Raw genomic sequence first — 19,564 nt, 5'->3', positions numbered from 1 at the left:
AGAGATATGAGTTCTAGCCCTGGCTTTGCCACTTGTGAGATGTGTGACCTTGGGCAATTCTTTTCTGAGTCTCAGTTTTGAGGGCACTGGACTAGAGAGTCTTCAAAGACCTTTCCAACTCTGACATGCTATGAGTCAACTGAAGCCAGGTTACCAGCAATCTCCTGATTTGTAAGTGCACTGACTTCTCATTTCTCATACTTCTTGACCTCTATAGCAGTTGACACTACTGACAGCTCTCTCTCCTAGATTTTCACTATACTACTCTCCTGATTCTTCTCTACCCCTCTGATCTCATCTTTTCAGTTTCTTCCTCTGGATCATTATTTCATGTCCCACAACTTTGTCAAGCCAAGTCAAACATTTATTAAACACCTATTATGTCTCAAATGCTAGTTGACAGGCAGGTACTGTGCTAAGCCCTCAGCAAACAAAGAAAAGCAAAACACAGTCCCTGCTTTCAAAGATCTCACAGTCTAATGGAAAAGACAAGCAGGATATATACAAGATAAATTGAAGTTAATTTTGTAATGGGTATATAACCCAGAGTGCTGCCCTGGATACTCTCTACTTTTCTGTCTCTTACATGCTCTCTCTTGGTAATCTCATCTGCTCCCAAAGATTCAAGTAATATTTATTTAGATGCCTCCTGATCTTTCATCATCTTTCTCCTGAACTTCAGTCCTGGATCATCAACTTTCTATTGGACAATACCTGGATGTCCAAAGGCATCTCAAACTCTGTATGCCTAAGAAAGATCTTGTAATCTTCTCCCAAGGAATCAATCCATCAACAAGTGCTTAGTATGAGTCAGGCATAGTGCTAGGCATCAGGAACACAGAGACAAAGGTTTCTATTCAGGACACTACCATAGTTCTAGGCATCCAAGTTTGTAACCTAGGAGTCATTTTCAACTCTCTATTCTCCCACCCCTCTCATGTTCAGCCAATCTCTAAGTCCTGTCAATTCTATTTCTACAACATCTTTGGCATCTGTTCCCTTCCCTTCTCTCTACTGAGCCAACTAACACCCAGTTAATGTCCTGATAACCTCCCACTTGGATGACTACAATAGCCTCCTATGTCAATTACCTTTTGACCTTTGATCTCTCCCCTTTTCAATCTATCCTCCACATTAGGTATAGCTGCTGCCAAATTACTATACATAAAAATCACAGACCTCACCATGACAATTCCCATCTCAAGAAACGACTATGTTCTTGGCAAATGGTAGAAGCTTGATGAATGCTTGTTGAATTGGGGCAAAGATGCTGGATTTGGAATCAGAGTAGCTTGGTTCAGATTTTAGCACTGTCACTTGATACCTGTGTAGTTGCTACACAGGTAGAGGCTAGTTGCCTCTGTTTGAGGCACAGTTTCTTTATCTGTAAAATGAGTACTTGATTAGATGGTCCCTATAAGTTTACAATCCTATAATCTTAAAATGTTGTTTTAAATATGTTCGTATGAGGTTATGTGTTAAGTGCTGGGGTTGAAGGGGAGAATAATACACAGCCCCTGCCTTCAGGAAATTTATAACCTAGAAGAAAAGATAAAATATGTACACAAATAACTGTAATAAAAGACAGTATGTGGCAAATGCCTCCTAAATTTATGGACCTTCATAAGAATATGGTCTAATGAAAAGATCCCTGGACCTGGAATTGAGTCCCTGATCTGCCACTAACTTGCTGTATGATCTTAGGTAACTTTCTTCTCCTGTTTGAATTTATTTCCTCACTTGAAAATGATCTCTGAGGATCTAAGATACTATTACTTTATAGTTCATCATTACTCATACCTTAGGCTGTGACCTTCAGCCAGGTTATTTACTTTCTGATGTAGCAGTAGAGAACTAGCCTCAATAAATAGAATTCATGACATTATTTCATAGCTAGTGTTTAGGATCATGCACTCCACAAACATGCACCAAATGGTGTCATCTGAGGAAATGGAAGCTTGATTGGAAAAAGCATCCGTTTTCACTCCCACTCACCCACTCCGCCTTAGGTGTGGCTAAGAAATGGCAAAGACTGCTGACAGTTTGGCATGATTACTGGGAGAACTACCCAGTTACCTAAGAAAGGCTTTAATACTTTAGACAAATAATTAGAGAGAAATTGGATGCTTTGTCAGCTACCACACAACTGGTCCCTCAGATGAGGGATATTCTTTCCTGGGAGCAGATGAAAGAACGTCAGGTTTGGTCTTATCATACCTGATCCTCAAAAAGGTGATAGATTTCCAAGATAGAGAATGGCAGAGACTTGTTCCCTAGGCAAACTTTTATGAGACTAGAGGTTTTCCAGGAAGGATACCAAAGGAGCTCTTCCTCATTAAGAAGAAATCCTTAGATATGTATGGTATCCAAGAGGCTGTGCTGCAGTAGATAGAACATCAGAACTCAGTATTAGGAAGTCCTGGATTCAAATACTACCTATGACACTCAAGAGATATGTGATGAAGCACATATGGATGAAGCACTTTGCCTCAGTTTCCCCATTTGTAAAATGAGGATTAAAATATCATTACTACCTGCCTCACTAGGTTGATGTAAGGTTACTTGAATAAAATAATGCATATTAAGAACTTTGCAATGTGTGTGTGTGTATGTGTGTGTGTGTACACACGCATATATATATTATATGTATATATATGTATGCATCTGTTATTATTCTTCTCACTAAGATCCATGATGCAGGCAGAACTGTGTCTCTTGACAAAGAGAAAAAACCTTTGGAGACCTTCCCTGGGCCAGCTAGGTGGCACAACGGATAGAGTGCTGAGCCTAGAGTCAGAAGATTTGAGTTCAAATCCAATCTTAGATGCCTACTAGCTGTGGGATGCTGAGCAAGTCACATACCTCAGTTTCCTCAACTGTAAAATGGGAATAACAATAGCACCTACCTCTCAGGGTTGTTTTAAAGATTAAATGGGACAATATTCAGAAAGTGCTTAGCATAGTACCTGGCACATAAATGCTTATTCCTTCCTTTTCCCCATGGTGGCAAAGACTACATACTGATAGAGAAAGATTTGTCCATATAAAGAGTTTGGACCTTGCCTTAGAAATCAGCCTTGCTGTCTATTTGAATAATAAGGAGTTACAGAAGCTCCTTATTTGAGCAGAACCAGATAGAGTGTCTTTTTTTTTTTTTTTTTTTAGGATTGCTTTTTGAAGAGTATTTTTTCCAAGAGTTCTGTTTTAGGTCGTATTTTTGGTGTTTTGTTTTACATCTTCCAATAAAACATTCCTTCTTTAATTTTGTGAATTGCATTCTTTCAGGAGGAGGAAGTATCAGCATAAGGTTATTTTCAAGTGGTTATTTTCCAGTGTTTGGGGGAGGAGCGATGGACTTCATCCTCTGGGACAGTTCACGTCGGGAGAACATCCAATAAAAAGACTGGAACAATATATACTAGAACATAGTAAAAGTACTATATTTATTTATTCCCCTTTTCCTTCTTTCCTTCCCACTGTGGACATCAAAGCAATATTGTTCTAACCTTATTCCCAAAATTATTTCTTGAATGATAAAGCCTGAGGTTTGTGGATCAGGATTCAGCAGCTTTCAAGAGTTCTCTCTACCCCACCCCTGACTTCAATCCTAGAAAAATGGGCTTTCTCTGTCACTGAAACTCCAAATGTTAGCACTGTGAGTGTCAGAGATGGAATATTTCTCAAGAAAGAGATTCCAAGATCCTGGAGGGCATCAGGTGTGTCTTTTGCTCTTCATTTCCCATAATACCAAGGACAGTGCTCAGCACACAATGGGACTTCAAAGAATATTGCTGATTAACATGATCAGGAACTCAGGAAATAACCCATTCCAGCATGATATTAACTTTCCAAGCTGTTCAGGGAGATGATAAAGTAATTTAGAAAAACAACAGCCCTTGGTACTGAGCTATGGGATCACAGGATCATCAATTTTAGTGCTGCAAGGGACCTCAGAGGTCATCCGGTCTAATCCTCCCATTTTACAGACAAAGAAACTGAGGTTCAGAGAGATAAATGACTTCCCAAGTTCACACAAATGGTGAATGGTGAAGTAAGTATTTGAATCCAAAACCAGTGTAGTTTCCACTGTCCCACGCTCCTTAGATTCAAGCCTGCCTCCTTAATTCCTCCCATTTTTTGAGGGCCTTCTTTTGAGGAAATCCTTCCCCTCCCTAATCCTTATAATGTGTCCTATACATGAAGGGTAGTGTTGCTATTGAGTTGTTTTAGTCGTGTCCAACTCTTTGCAACCCATTTGGGATTTTCTTGGCAAAGATACTAAAGTGGTTTGCTATTTCCTTCTCCAGCTCATTTTACAGATGAGGAAACTGGGGGAAACAGGGTTAAATTAACTTGCCCAAGGGAAGTGTCTGAGGCTGGATTTGAACTCATGAAGAAGATTCTTCCTGATTCCAAACCCTGCAGCCCCCTAGCTGTCTAGAAGGGTAGTGCAGTGTAGCAGAAAGAGCCCTGGGGAGGATTCATGGTACAAGGTGAAAAAGCCTAGACTGTGACCTCTGCCATTTGTAGATTATGAGATTGAGCTTTCCCTTCTGGGTCTTGGTTTCCTCTTCTGTAATATGAACAGGTTGGATCAGATGGCCTCTGAGGGCTAATCCTTGCTCTGCTGTGTACCAGTTGTGGGACCTTGGGGCAAGCCAGTGCCCCTTGAGGGGCCCCCATTTCCCCATTATAAAATGAGGCATTTGGACTAAACAGGCTCTAAGTATCTTTCCAGTACTTACATTCTATGACCCTAAAATAAGGTGAGAAGTTAGGGGAAGTCTAGTTGTACAGGCTGTTACCATCACTTTACAGATGATGAAGCAGACATAAACACAGAGAGAGAGTGACTCATAAAATGACTCCAGAGAAAGGAGTCTGAACTTTCCGGAAGAATGGTGGCGACCCAGCTCATAACTCTTTCTCCATCCCCTCACCTGGAAAATGGGAGGAATCATACTGATTTACTTTCCTGGAGCCTGTAAGGAAAGAACTGATTTTTTTTTAAAAGGCTTGTTAAGTCCTTGCAAATACAAAGTGCTCTGTAAATGCTGAATAATTGATGGGATACTGTTCCCAGCTGCTTGGAAGCAGACTCACAAAGCTTTGGCTTTATTAAGAATATTTATAGCAATAAGGCTGTGAACAGTTAGCCCTTTTCTAGTCTTTTTCCAGTTCAAAGAAGTTGGAAAGAAATGCATGGAGAAAGAACTGTGCTTCCCTATAGGGAGGGTGGGGTGGTGGTGGAGAGTGGTAGAGACAGTCATTGTTCAGTGTTGGGGAGGGGGCAATAGATCTCATTAACTGACTTGACAAAGGGAAAGGGGTGAGTTCAGGGCAGCTATGAGGAATAGGAAGCTTCCTGGGAAACGGAAAAACTATGTCTCTTCTGTGGTTGCCAGTCCCTAGCCAGCATGGCGGGGGGGAAGGACAGTCATCAATAACCTGAGAAGCAGTCCCTGGCATAGTGCCAATTTTCCAGGAGAGATGTTTATTGGAGAAAAAGCCAATTAGACATGGAGGAAAAAGGTCTGAAGTCATACTCCATTGGAAAAGTTAGGAGTTGGGATACTTTATCAAGTTTTCCTGGTGGCAGGAGCACGGATGAGGTTATAAGCATTCTACCATGCTGTATGTGACAGAGAGGTGGGCCTGTGCTAAACCTGGAAGGATGGAATCACAACTGTATTGTTTTGCCAAATACTTAACAGAACAAAGAAATAAGAGGGGTTTATATTACATGTTATTTATGGTTACAAGCACTTTCACATAAAATCATAAAATGGCAGACCAAGAAGGAACCTTAAGGATCACATCTCTTTCCAACAATCTTACCAGCCACCAAGCCTCCCAGACCAGAAACCAGGCCCTGGAGCTTAACTCTTTCATTCCTGGAACGCTGATCCTGGGAAATGATTCCTGATTGCTGGTTGTCTCAGTTGCCACATCCTTCACACATACCCCCACCCTGTCTGCCCTCTACCATTTTCATTTCTGGATCTCTAATCAAATCAGTTTTGTCATTGCACCTGCAAGGTTGTATCACTCCAATACCTAGTGGCTCCAATCCATAACTTTCTAAGTCAAAGTAATGCCCTCCTACCTTCACTGCCCTATATGTTCTTATCTCCCTCTATTAGAATGTAAGCTCCTTGAAGTCAGGGAATGTTAGGCAGTCAACAAGCATTTATTAAGTACCTACTATGTTCCAGACACTGTGCTAAGCCCTAGGAACACAAAGAAAGATGATAAACTGCCCTTGTTCTCGAGGAGTTCATATTTTAATGTGGGGAAAACATGTAAAAAACTATGTACAAACATGATATAAACAGGATCAATTGGTAGTAATCTCAAAGGGAAGAAGGCATTAAGATAAAAGAGGACTGGAAAAGGCTTCTTGCAAAGGTGGGACTTAAGCTAAGGCTTGAAGGAAGCCAGGATACAGGATATCTCATTTGATCCATACAACAATCCTTCAAGCTAGATGCTATTATTATTCTCACTTTACAATTGTGGAAACTGAGGCAAACAAAGGTTGAGTGATATGTCTAAATTCCCATGGCTAGTTAGTATCTGAGGTCATCTTGAACTAGTCTTCTCACTACTAGGTGGCATAGTGGATTGAGCACCACGTCTGGAGTCACAAGATCTTATCTTCCTCAGTTTAAATCTCACTTCAGCCACTTACTAGCTGTATGATCTGGGCAAGTCACTTAACCCTACTTGCCTCTATCATCTGCAAAATGAACAGGAGAAGGAAATGGCAAATCACTCCAGTATCTTTGCCAAGAAAACCTCAGATGGGATCATGAAGAGTCAGACATCACTGAAAGAAACTGAGCAACAACAATTTCTCAACACCAGACCCAGCAGTCTTATCTACCGCACCACTAGTTGCTTCTCTGATATGGTCACACCTGCTTTTTAGGAAAAATAATTTGACAGCTAAATGGAGAATGAAGAATGGACTGCAGAGAGGCTTGAGGCAGAGAGACTAACCAGAAAACTATTGAAGTAGTCCAGGCAAGAGGTTAGGAGGGCCTATAACAAGGTGGTGGCAGGGGCAGAGGAGAGAAAGGGACACACACTGAAGTTAGTATGAAGGTAGAATTGACAAGAGTTGGCAACAGATTGGATATAGGAGGTGAGAGATAGCGAGGATCTGGTACCTAGCTTGTGAACCTTGGTGACTGGGAGAATGATGGTACCTTATACAGCAACAGGGAAGAGGGGAGGGCCTTGGGAAGAAAGGTAATGTGTTTAGTTGTGGACAAGTTGAATTTAAATGTCTATGGGACTTGCACTTCCTCCAACAGGCAATTGGAGATGTGAGCCTGGAGTTCAGTAGAGGTTAGGACTAGACAAATAGATCTAAGATCTCATTGTCATAGAGAAAATAATTGAATCTTGGGTTGCTGACTAGATTCCCAAGAAAAATCACATAGACTGTTTTTCATTTTGTATTTGTATCCCTAGCATTCAACGCAGTGCTTGGCACATAACTAACCCTTTTTTGTTCATTTGTTCATCTATTCTGACTCCCTCATTTTATAAATCAGGAAACTTTGGTCCTTTGAGGTTCAGATGATTTGTCTAAGGTGGTGTAGCTAGGTAAGTGGCAGAGCAAAGCCTTAAACTCAGGTCTCTGGACTCCAAACCCAGTTGTCATTCAACTATCCCACACTGCTAGCATGATTGTGGGAGGTAATGTTATTATTTTCACTTCACAGCTTAGGAAATAAGGTGTAAAAAGGTTTGCCCAAAATAACACTGTCAGTAAGTGTCAGAGCCAGGAACCAAGGTCTTCTTACTCCAAATTCAGGGCTAAGTAGAATGGAAGAGTTAACTCTAAAATTTCATCTCTTCTTACAAATAGAATTATAACTTACTTCATTCTATTTCCAAAGGCAATATGTTCATAATTCCTGTCCCAGTGTTTTACAGTCCTATCCTTCCCTCCCTCACTGTGGAAGTTGCCCTATTTATATAAAGGCCTGTGTCTCTGCATATAGGTGCATGGGTTCTCATCAAACACACAGGATTTTTTCACAGTCACTGGACTTATTGGTACTGAAGAGGAATACAAAGCATTAAACGAACAAACAAAAACCTCTACCCAAGCAGGAGCTGGTTCAACTTTCTTTGCCTTTTTACTAATAAAATCCGAGTTCAAAAAGCCTCAATGTCCCCTAAGAACTATATTATAGGGTCTACTTCTGTAATTTATTCATCATCCTCATGGCATTGTGAATCTCTTTTGTTCCAAGTATTTTCTAAAGACCTGAAACTATACAAATTGTGACAAACGAATGGAAGGGAATATTATACGGTGCTATTTTAAAAAACTACAAATATGAAGAATTCAGAGAAGCGTGAGAAAATTTATATGAACTGATGCAAGAATAAAAAAAGCAGAACCAGAAAAAATAATACATACAATAAATATAGCAATGTAAATGGAAAGAACAGAAAAACCAACCCTGAGTAATTACGACCAAATTTATTCCCAAAGTTAAGAAAATCTCCCGCCCCCCCCCCTTTGCTGATGTGGGAAACTATGAGTGAGGAACATGGTATCTAGAGTTAGTCAGTGGATTGATTTTTATGAATTTTTTGGTTTTCTCTTTAAAAAAAACTTTTGTTATAAGGTATGGACTGTCTGACAAGGAAAGGGAAGATTATGTTGGTAAATGAATTTAATACAAAAACCAAATGGCATCCATAGAAACTGTATCAACTTAAATAATAGGTAATAGTCCTTCAAGTTTTTCCTGAATTGGGGGAGGCTACATGACCCATGAATCAATCTCCTTATAAAACAGTAGGGCACCATATGCCTGGGTAGAAGTCATGCTGGTTTGGATGCAGCACTGGTTTCTGAGTCGTGTCTTCTCGGTAACAACACCAGACTGAGCAAAGTATAGTGGGTATTGATGCAGCCCACAGTTTGAACTCTGATGGGAGAGATGAAAATGAGGCAGGCCAGTTGATGTAAAATGGCACCAAAGTTGTGTTGGAAGGTGAAAGTGAAGTGGAGAGCTGAAGCGAAGGGTTTGGCTCCTAGGCAGAGGGAGTTGGAAGACTTCTTGGTTTGGAGACATTGAGTATCCTCCCTGAATTTTTCTCTTTCACACTGTTGGTGCTGTGAGACTGAGAAGACACAGGGGGAGATTTGGGGGAGATTTCCAAAATCCTGACTCATAACTGTATTTAATACGACAAAGTCATGAGAGTTTCAGGATTGCCTACCTCCTAATTCAATCCTGCTTTGCTGACCTGAGCGTCAGTCATGGCCATCGGCTTTCCTAAAGAGCACAGGGAGATGCTGAACAATATTCTCTCCATTATGGTTCAGAGAGTGATGGTTCTATGGGGAAGAACTGTTAGTTTCTGCTTATAGTCAAGGTGGGAGATCTGACTCATAAAGGCCCCAGCCTGAGTAGAGGATTGGGAGGAAACAAGGTAGCTGTTTAAGCCACAGATATCAGGAAGACTGCAGTTTGTGACTCTGCTTGATATCACAATTCCTACTGTGGTTCTTGATCTGAGTTAACAGGCTGACCTAACCCATAAAGTGCCTTGATCCTTGATGTGGGCTCTGACAGGTCAAGGAGGGGAGCTGGCTTATACAATCTGTGGAGTTGTCCTAAAACACTGGGATGGGTATTGATGGAGATCATAGCCAGGAGGAGAGAAGACTCATGTGGAGAACATGGTAGTTTGTTGAAGATTTGTCACATGGAAGAGGGATGAAAAGTACACATTTTTGCCCCAAGGAACAGAATTAGGAGCAGTGGATAGAAAGTGAAAAGAGGACCAGTGTAAGGAAATTACCACTTAAAAACCAAAACTAAGTACAAGTAAAAATGGGCTGTCTCAGTGGATAGTGAATTCTCTTCATTAGAGTAGACCTTTAAATGAGAGCTGGATGACTACTTGCTGGGGATTATAGAAACCCTTTATATTTCCAGAATTTCTCCCCATTGAACTATATTTGAAGTCTCAATCCTAACCCCAATTCTGGAACCATAATCAAAACAATCCTGGCTTTGCTACTACTAAGCTTATGTTAATTTATTCTCCTATGGCTCTACTCAACAACCCCATAACTTTCCAAACTATAATAACCACTTTAGTTACAATATTCCTCAATGTTTGTTGTTCTCATTCTTAGAATAAATTCCTTGAGAGAAGTGACTGTCTTTTACTTTTTGTATTTGCATCCTGGGCAGCTAGGTGGCAAAGTAGATAGAGTGCTGGGCTTGGAATCAGAAAGACCTATCTTCCTAGAGTCAAATCTGGCCTTAGACACTTATTAAGTGTGTGACTCTGGACAAGTCACTTAACCCTCTTTGCCCCAATTTCTTCATGTATAAAATGAGTTGGACAAGGAAATGGCAAACCATTCCGATATCTTTGCCAAGAAAACTCTAAATGGGGTCATGAAGAGTTGAACATGACTGAACAACAATAAAACAGCAACATAACACAAGAAGTCCACACTGGAGGCATTCAGAGAATCATTTTTAAGTTATCTCAAAGAAAATTCCAAAAGAAAATAACCAATTGAATTTTATTTTATTTTATTTTTTGGCGATAATCAACTTACTAACAACTCATTGCTGTAGATCTATTTTCTTATCTCCACAAAATCTTTATGAAACTGTTCTCATTCACACATGTATTAAGATTATCCTTGAGGAAAATAGAAACAGGGAGGTCACTGCAGATGACTGTCTAGAGCAGAGCACATTTCACAATTGATGGAGGGTGGTAGAAGATACAATAGCTTGCTTTGTTTATTGTTTGTTGTTTATTTTTAAAAAGCAGTGGGCTCAGCAGAACAAAGTGTGGCCTTGTAGGCTCTGCCTCAACAAGGTGTGGCACATGCATATGTTATAGTCACACAGTGTTTCTGATATGTGTAATCAAAGAGATACAGTTGTTTACCAGTTACCTCCTTGGCAGTTGGGGCAAATAGGATAGCCAAAGGTGTTTGCCTCATTCATGGAGAATACTTGTGCAGAGTCCTAATAAGAAAAGGAATTCCCCCTTCTGGGTTTTGGGGAGTGTGTGTGTGTGTGTGTGTGTGTGTATGTGTGTGTGTAACCCCTTTGGCGGCAGCAGCCTGGAAAAGCCTAAGGATCCCTTCTCAAAACAATGTTTTTAACTGAATAAAGTGCATTGGACTTATAAAAGAGCCCAATTATATTGAAATAAACTTATCAAAATATGTATTTTTTAAAATTAAGTTTAATGACCCCAGATTAAGAACTCACACACAGAGAGGTCCTCCAAATATTCTTGTTGCCAAGAACATTTTATTTATTGTATTAAGCCCCAGATTATCATAGGGCAACCTCATTAAGATTCCTGGACAGTCTAAAGATATCATTAACCTGATACTTAACCAAGGAGATAAAAGAAGAACCATGGAAATGAAAAATACATATTTGTCCAGATTGTGACACACAGCTGGATTATTCCATCAGTACGTGTATCTTGGACAAGAATTTCCAATAGACAAAAAGCTGAACCAAGAGATAAAAAGGAAAAAGATGGCAAGATGGATAGCATTTAGAAAATTGTGATAAATGTTCATAGTGTAAGGATGTGGGGCAAAGTCCCAGACTCACTTGGAGTGGCCACATATACTCTAGGTATGAGACAAAAGCCCTTTTGGAATTGAAGTGGCCACACTTGTATCTCAACTGGCAGAGATAATGGACTTGCCCTGGAAAATGAATTTCTCGGGGTTCCACTGCAAGGAGGAGAGGCAGAGAATTTAAAGATGGGGGAGTCATCCAGGGGAAAGAAAGGTTGATGCCTAGAGCTGGCATCCTGCTTGTCAGGAGATGGCAGGTTTCAGAGCTAAGATTTAGGGAACCGAACAGAAGATGAGGCTTTTCTGGTCTTGGCATCAAGAGTTTTTTGAGGGAGCCTAGAAGTACCCTAGCCAAAGATTTCAGCTGAGTCAAAAGTTGGAAACAGTGGAGACTGTTACCCACCAGCACAGCAATGTGCCCTGTGAAAAGCAGTCCTGATGAACAGAGCCAAACAAGACCACAGTCTGTGAAGAATTAAAATTACAGATGATCCTGAAGGCAATGGAGAGATATATGTGGGCATAAGTAAGTGCTATCATGTAACTAATAGTGACTTACTTGCAAAAAAAGTTGCCATAAAAGTTATTACAACAATGAAATGTATGATCTGGAAAAGAAGTGGGCTAGTGATTAGCAAAAATGAGGAGGAGTTTATAGGATGGCGTCAGCATTGTTGTCACATAGCCCAGGTACATACCTATAAATCTGAAACCATCCCCTTCATGACCTTTCATCCATCCTTCCCTTTTGCAATTGGCCCTGCCTACCCCAATCACCAAGTCTTTGGTCCGTTGGACCTCACCCCCCTACCCCAACTTCAACACAGGCACACAAGGTTTAGTAAAGCAATCATTGCCTAAGGAGAAAAAGTATGGCTTTGCAAAGAAAACTGAATTGGTAAATAGAACCAAAGTGAGTTTTTCATTAGAATATATAGGAAATACCTATACAGTCAGTCAGTCAGTCAGTCAATTGCTAGTTGACTCAGTATCATTAGTAACCCACCTTGCAAAGATTCCTTTCCCACTAGTACAGGGAGGGCAATGATGACTATTATGTCTATTATGATGACACTCTTAAGGGGAGGTCAGGCTGGTAAAAATCTCTTTGTTGGGAAGTCATTCACTGTAATTGCTTATAGGTTAAAATGGCGAATGTAACTGGTAAATGGGCAGAGAAAGAAACAAAGATGCTGATGTGTATGCAATTTGCAGGTCTTGGACAATATTTGGTGATGGGAGAATAGGACAAGAGACTAAACTGAGGGAAGATTAATATCTGTCCTTCAAGTGAGCTGGATTCAGTAATATTATTTTTTTGTTTCCCAAAGTATTTTAAGTTCCTGAGAAGAAAGATCCAGTTTCAACCAAGAGATGACTTATCACTCTATGAGATCCAAGGAAAGAGAATGGAAAGAAGTTACCCCTTGGGTGCTGAGCGAGGAAAAATTTTAAGTCACAGGACCAGGGACAAAAAACTCAATCAGGAGTTCCCTCTGAGAATAACTCCAGGCAACTTTGTCAAGGTTTTGCTTTAAAAAACCAAAACAAACCCAGCAGCAGAAGCCGCAGATCCTAATCCCATAACTTCTCCAATGTGGAATGCTTTCAAACTAGAGATGACCACATCTGCCTTTATTTCCCAGGAGTTTGTTCAGCCTTCTCCATATTTTTGGCTTATGGTCAAGGGGTTGGTAGGGACTGGCTTCAACAGATCAAAGGGGAAACTGTCCCTCTAAACCAACTCATCCCTGCTTCCTTCAGTCATTAGGATCTGGAATAAGTTCCTGCTGACAGGGCACTTTCCAAAGCAATCACTGGGAGAGGGGGTGTCATATTTACCCAGAAGCTCACTAGGAGTTTATGGAGAAACTTGGTTTGAGAGACCCTACTTGAGGTCTGGAGTCAAGAAAAGGGTGGGGGAGGTGAGGGTGGATCTGTTTACCACCGACCCAGAGCAAAGCTGCCTTGCATAATCGTTCAACGACCAACAAGGTTTGCTATGGGCCAAGCACTGTTCCAACCAGCCCAGAAGATACCCAAAGCCACAAGCCCATGTCTAAGCATCATTCAGAACAAAAACAACCAAAAAGAAGCAACAGTAATTTTTTGGCTTAAAAAAACCAAACCAAACCTAAGGAAACTCCGTTGCTTATGACTTAGGCAAAGAAATATCTCATAGTCCCTTTAGGGTGGGGAGTTTCTCACTTTGTCTTCATCCTTAAATAGGTATGAAAACTTCAGTTACTGACCTTGCACTATGCTCTGAGGAATATCAGCTGAACCGCTTCCTCTCATCCATTAGTTTTAGCCCTTTGCCCCCTGTACTCTGAACCGTTGTTTGGGGCAATTACTAACAGAAACTGGGAACTTTTATTTCCTTGTGCCTGGGGTACACATGGGTTAGGTACCCTGCCATGACATCTGGGAATAAAGTTAGGGAAGTAATTCCTGGCATACTGGTACTTAACCACCACTTCTTCTAACCTTTCTATCCCCTCATAGGCTAACCGATGTCAACAGAAAGGGATGAGCCATCAGCCCCCAGCCCCACTCTCCTGTGAGCACGTGGCTGTGTGTGTGTGTGTTGGGGGGGGGTCTGCCTGCTAGGTTGCTCTAATCACACGTAGGTCTGTGAGAGACCACTGGGAGATACTTTGGGATAGGGGGTTGGTATTGTTGCTTCTCTTCCCCTTCCCTTCCCCCCTTCCAACTCATTTTCAATAACTGATGCTGGAGAAGCTGAGAAAACCAAGACAAGCAGAAAAACAAAAAACAAACCAAAACAGCAATCCCATCCATCTCAGGCTATCCTCTGCCATGCCTGCCAAAGCCAAATCATTTTCCCACAAGAGTATTTGCCATAGCTCTGTTCAGTCTCATGCTAAACCTCTGTCCCCAAACTCTTCCAAATGGAACCTGTCTGAAGAGGTTTTCAGATGGGAAAACTCACCGGGTGGGGGGATCCAGGTCCTTCAAATGCCAGTGGCACCAGAAGCCTCAGGTCCTGCTCCTGTATCTCCTGCACACATCCACGCATCACAGTGCCCGGGGAGGCACACACACACACACACACACACACACACACACACACACACACACAGATGAAGCCGTCCCGTTTAATATTCCAGAGGCATATTTTCTCTGCCTTCTTCCTTCATTCACCCAACTTGTTATATGTGGTGTAGCTTTAGTTGCTTCCTTGCCTCTTGGTGACTGTCTCAGGAGCTGCCTCTCCCTCTCGCTCCCTCCCTTTTTCTCCCATGCTCCTGTGAATTCGCGGTGCTATTCTTTTTTTTAAGGGACCTTTTTTTTTGGTTGCGTCAGGTCGGTTGCCTGGCGACGGCAGAGCTATTCTACCACAAGTCTTTTCAGTTCAGATTTTCTCTCTCCCTCTCATTCATACATACCACTAAGCCCAGAATCCTGCCTCCCACCCTGTAATAACTCGGAGGAGCCTGAAGGAAAACCAGATTAGCTGGGTCCTAGAAACCTTCTTCTTCTGCGCTCTCTAAAGGGACTTGAACTGAGCCATGAACTTCCAAGTGGAACACTCATTCGCTGAACTCTGACTCAAGTTCAAATAAAAATACATATGTGTATGTGTGCATATACATGCATGGTATAGGCACACAGATATACATACATGTGGAATAAATACACATATGTACATCTAACATATTTTTCTATTGTGTCATGAACAGAACCAGAGATTTTTAAAGCATGCCTAGTGATTACAATTATGAATAGATTATTTCATTAGAAGGGCATCATTACTATTTTATAAGTAATAAATATATTATTACAAATTATTTTATATATGTGGAAAGAGACTCTGCTAAGTTTGTAAGTAACAGACGGCCGTTGGGCACTGACTACATACCCAACACTGGGCCAGATTTTTGACTGTGTGGAGTATAAGACATAGTTCTTGCACCCCAGAAACTTACAGTCTAGTCAGGGCCACGAGACTTTCCTAATTAACTCTTCTCAGCAATGCAGTTATCCAAGACAATTCTAAAGGATTTATGATACAAAATGCTATCTACATCCAGAGAAAGAACTGATGGTGTCTGAATGCAGATCAAAGCATACTATTTTCACTTTTGTGTGTGTGTTTTTGCTTTTGGTCTGTTTCTTCTTTCACAACATAACTAATATGGAAATGTTTTACGTGATTACACATATATAACCTATATGAAATTGCTTAGCCTCTTCTTAGCGAGGGGATAATTGAGGGAGGGAGAGAGAAAATTTGGAACTCAATTTTTTTTAAATGAATGTTAAAAATTGTCTTTACATATAATTGGAAAAATGAAATACTGTTTATATGAAAAAAGATAGTTTGTGCTAAGAGAGATGCAGGTAGCAACTGTTACAGGAGCTCTGAGGAGTCAGTCATGTAATGCCAGAACAGAGTGGGACCTTCGAATACTAAACATAGAATGTCAGACCTGGAATGATCGTAGTTCATAAAAGTGATATGGTTGGGACAGAACTTAGAAACAAAACATCACGACTGGAAGGCAGCTAAGAATATAGGAGGATAGCACTAGAAGAGATAGATCTTAGAACACAGAATGTCAGAGCTGGAAAGGCTCCTAGAGATCATGTAGTATGATCTAATTTTTATAAAAGAGAAAATTAAGACTTGTGGAGTAGCAGTGGTTTGCTCAAGGTCCCACAGCTAATAAGTTAGAACTTGAATTTCCATTTCCTGAATCCCAGATCAGTGCTCTTCTCCCACTATGCTTACGCAGAAATAGATTGGATTCCAGTAGCAAACCTAGATCTGAGTCATGTGAGCATCACAGCACCACAGAATACAGACCCCTTGAGGGGAGGTGTGAGTCTCTCGTTGGCTTCCTCAGCAAAACCAGGTACTTAAATGGTGGTAGTAGAGACATTAAGCAGTAGTCAAGTGACTTCATATTGATCATATACTCACACTGCTAGGGCATACTTTGCACTGGAAGATACTGCCCTGGACCTACTTCTTGTGCTTAATTAGCAGAGGGAAGTGGAGAAAGAGGGCATATTCAATATCAGCTAACATTTCTTTGTCCTCTCTCATTGGCAGGCTCAGTACCATCATAGCTAGGAAACTAGAAGAGACAGACTGATGGCCAATCTGTGGCCTTGGTGGCAAGAGGTAAAGGAAGTGGTCTCCTCTCCTTCTACTGTCCCATCATTTCTCATCCCTCACTAATAAAAAGCTCCTGAGATCCCAGAGACCAACCCCCTTCACCCACCTAGTCACTCACTGCCTTCTCACTTAGGTTTGTCTTCTCAGGGCAATAGTCCATAGTTCAAATCTTTCTCTTCTCAACCTCTTCTAACCCTATACCCTATAAGTGGCAATTTGCTAACTTGAGAAATCACCTTATGCTAGAGCTGAAATGCTATGGGAAGAAAAAAAACTAGACTTTTTGCATCAGGAAAAACTTAGGTTTGAATATCACCTCTGCCATTTATTAGCTATGTGTGATGAGGAACAAGTCACAAGTCCAAGCACCTATTTCTTCATCTACAGAATAAGGATAACACACCTGTCCTATTAGTCTCAAAAACTTCAATAATGGAAAAGTGCTTTGGAAACCTTAAAATCTATTTTTTCATGCTCATGTATTAACAACTGCTATTGACTCAAGGTGTCCCTAACTGGAACCTTCTTGAGATATGATGCCTTAATAAAAAAAGTGACTCCAGAGGCAAAGTTGGCAGGGGATATGTATAGAAGATAGTGGAAGGGAAGTCTTTTGATGCCTCAAATCACATGACAAAGGTAGCCACCTATTTCACAAGGTGTAGGGGTATCTGGTTTGGAGGGAAGGGACTAAGGTAATGCTAATACTAGGCTTCCAATTTAACATAATAAAATGTCCAATATCCTTTTCTACACATTCAGATTAATAAGTGGCAAATTTATCTCCATCTGATTTCACCAACAGATGGTTCTTAGAACATGCATAACCTATTATGCATTAAGACCTGGCCCAAGTCTTTATTTCTTTCCTATTCTATTGCAATAGTTTCTTAACCCCAGCCTCCCTTCAGTTTGTCCTATACATGTAGCCAGACTTCCCAAAAGCACAGCTCCAGTCCTTCAGAAATGAGCTCCTTGGCAACACTGACAATTTTTTTTTTTGCCATTCCTTTCGTCTCCAGGGCTTAGCACAATGTGGTATATAGTAGGTGCTTAATATACTTGACTTCAAGAATGTTTGTTGACTCTCCACTACCTATTGTCCAAGCTCCCTAGTCTGGCATCCAATGCTTTGCCTAAACTGGTCCCAATTTCCCTTTCCAACCTTACCTTTAGGTATTGTTTTCCCAAATGGACCCTCCATTCTCCCCAGACCAATCTGCTTTTTCTTCTGTGAATATTTCCTACATCCCTGCCTTCACACTTTTCCCCACAGTGTTCCTCTCCCCTATACCAACAATGTCTTCTCGTCATCTAATAAAATCCCATGCAGTCTTTATAGGTCAGATTCAACCCCACCTCTTCTTTTAAGACTTTCCTGCGTAGCTTGGGCACAAATGTTTATTTCTTCCTCTTAACTCTGTAAAATATTTACTACCCATACAGTCTCTGGTATTTGTCATAGTGTTCTGCCTCGTATTTGAGTATGGAAACTTTTCATTAGTACGTGCTCTGTTTTCCCATTCAGATAAAGCAGTCTCCAGGATGAGAATCACAGCTCTGTCTTATATATCCTAGTGCCTGTGACAGTCTCATAAGTTTTGTAGGTAGTATTGAGGGTGGTGATAAGATGTTGCTCCAATGAAGAAACTACATTTAATCCACAAACATTTAATATGTACCTACTAAGTGCTAGGTATTGTGTTATGTGTTGGGGATACAAATGCAGAGAATGAAATAGTGCTTACATTCACATAACTTATATGGATACAGTGAATAAGAGCACTGGGTTTAGAGTCAGGAAAGCCTGTGTCTAAATCCCACCTCAGACACTTATTAGCTGTTTGACCTAGGGCAAGTCACTTACCCTCTCTCAATCTCAGTTTATTCATCTGTCAAATGGGGGTAATAATAGTACCTATTCCATGGGATTGTTGTGAGGATCGAATGAAAATGAAACAGTATATGGATTGTGCTTTGCAGACTTATGTTATATAAATGCTAGCTTAGCTACTGCTGCATTCTGCCTACTATAGAGCTAACTTAAAGGTCTATCTATGAGTGTCCTGAGAGGATAATAGGTACCTAAGTACACTCCTGTCCAGAGGCAGAATGATTTTAGTGATCCATACTTTACCCACTATACCACACTGCCTTTAAGTGACAAAAGGGATTCAGTTGTATCTAGGTCCTGGGTCTGGATGGATTGTTGGCATAAGAATTGCTGTGGAGTGATACTTGAGATTGCCACCTAGTCAATTCACATTGACCATCAAGAATATGGGGAGAAAAACCCCAAACTGGTCCAGGAAATGGTCAATCAAGTTATTGGGAGAAGATAGGTTAAAGACTGAATCCTATCAAGCATTGATCATTGGACCAACTGAGCAAGTAGTTTCTCCATTACAGTACCACCATAACCTGTGTTTTACTCAGTTCATTCAAACCCTGGGAATCCTGGCATTATCCCAAACTTTATACTCTCTCTCACCCCATATATCCTGTCAGTTGCCAAATCTTATTGTTTTTGCCTCCATTATATCTCTGGACTTGGGTCCCTTCTCTCCATTCACACAGCTACCACCTTAAGACCTGAATTATTTTCCATGTAGATTAGTATTCCAACCTCCTAAATGTCATCTACCACTGCAGACCATCCTAGTTGCTGCTGTCAAAGTAATTTTTGTTAAGCCTGTATCTGTTTGAGTCTCCTACTCAAATAATGCTAGTGGTTTCTTGTTGCTTCTATGATAAAATATAAACTTTGTTCATTGTTTAGAGTCCTATACAACCTTGCCCTAACTTATCTT

At 40.8% G+C, this 19,564-nt stretch overlaps 1 protein-coding gene across 1 annotated transcript in view; it reads right to left on the bottom strand.

Moving 5' to 3' along the window:
• FAM167A (family with sequence similarity 167 member A) overlaps positions 1-15,022 on the bottom strand; it is a 52,436-nt gene extending 37,414 nt beyond the window's left edge. Inside the window, exon 1 of the mRNA XM_072634401.1 lies at positions 14,562-15,022. The gene's annotated coding sequence lies outside the window, so the exon portion shown is untranslated. The remainder of the gene's footprint in view (positions 1-14,561) is intronic.
• Between the last annotated feature and the right edge of the window lie 4,542 nt (positions 15,023-19,564).

This window comes from Notamacropus eugenii, chromosome 1 (genome assembly GCF_028372415.1).
Source record: "Notamacropus eugenii isolate mMacEug1 chromosome 1, mMacEug1.pri_v2, whole genome shotgun sequence".
Classification (NCBI taxonomy): Eukaryota; Metazoa; Chordata; class Mammalia; order Diprotodontia; family Macropodidae; genus Notamacropus; species Notamacropus eugenii.
The sequence above is the reverse complement of the archived record's forward strand: the minus strand, read 5'-3'. Positions and strand labels throughout refer to the sequence as shown.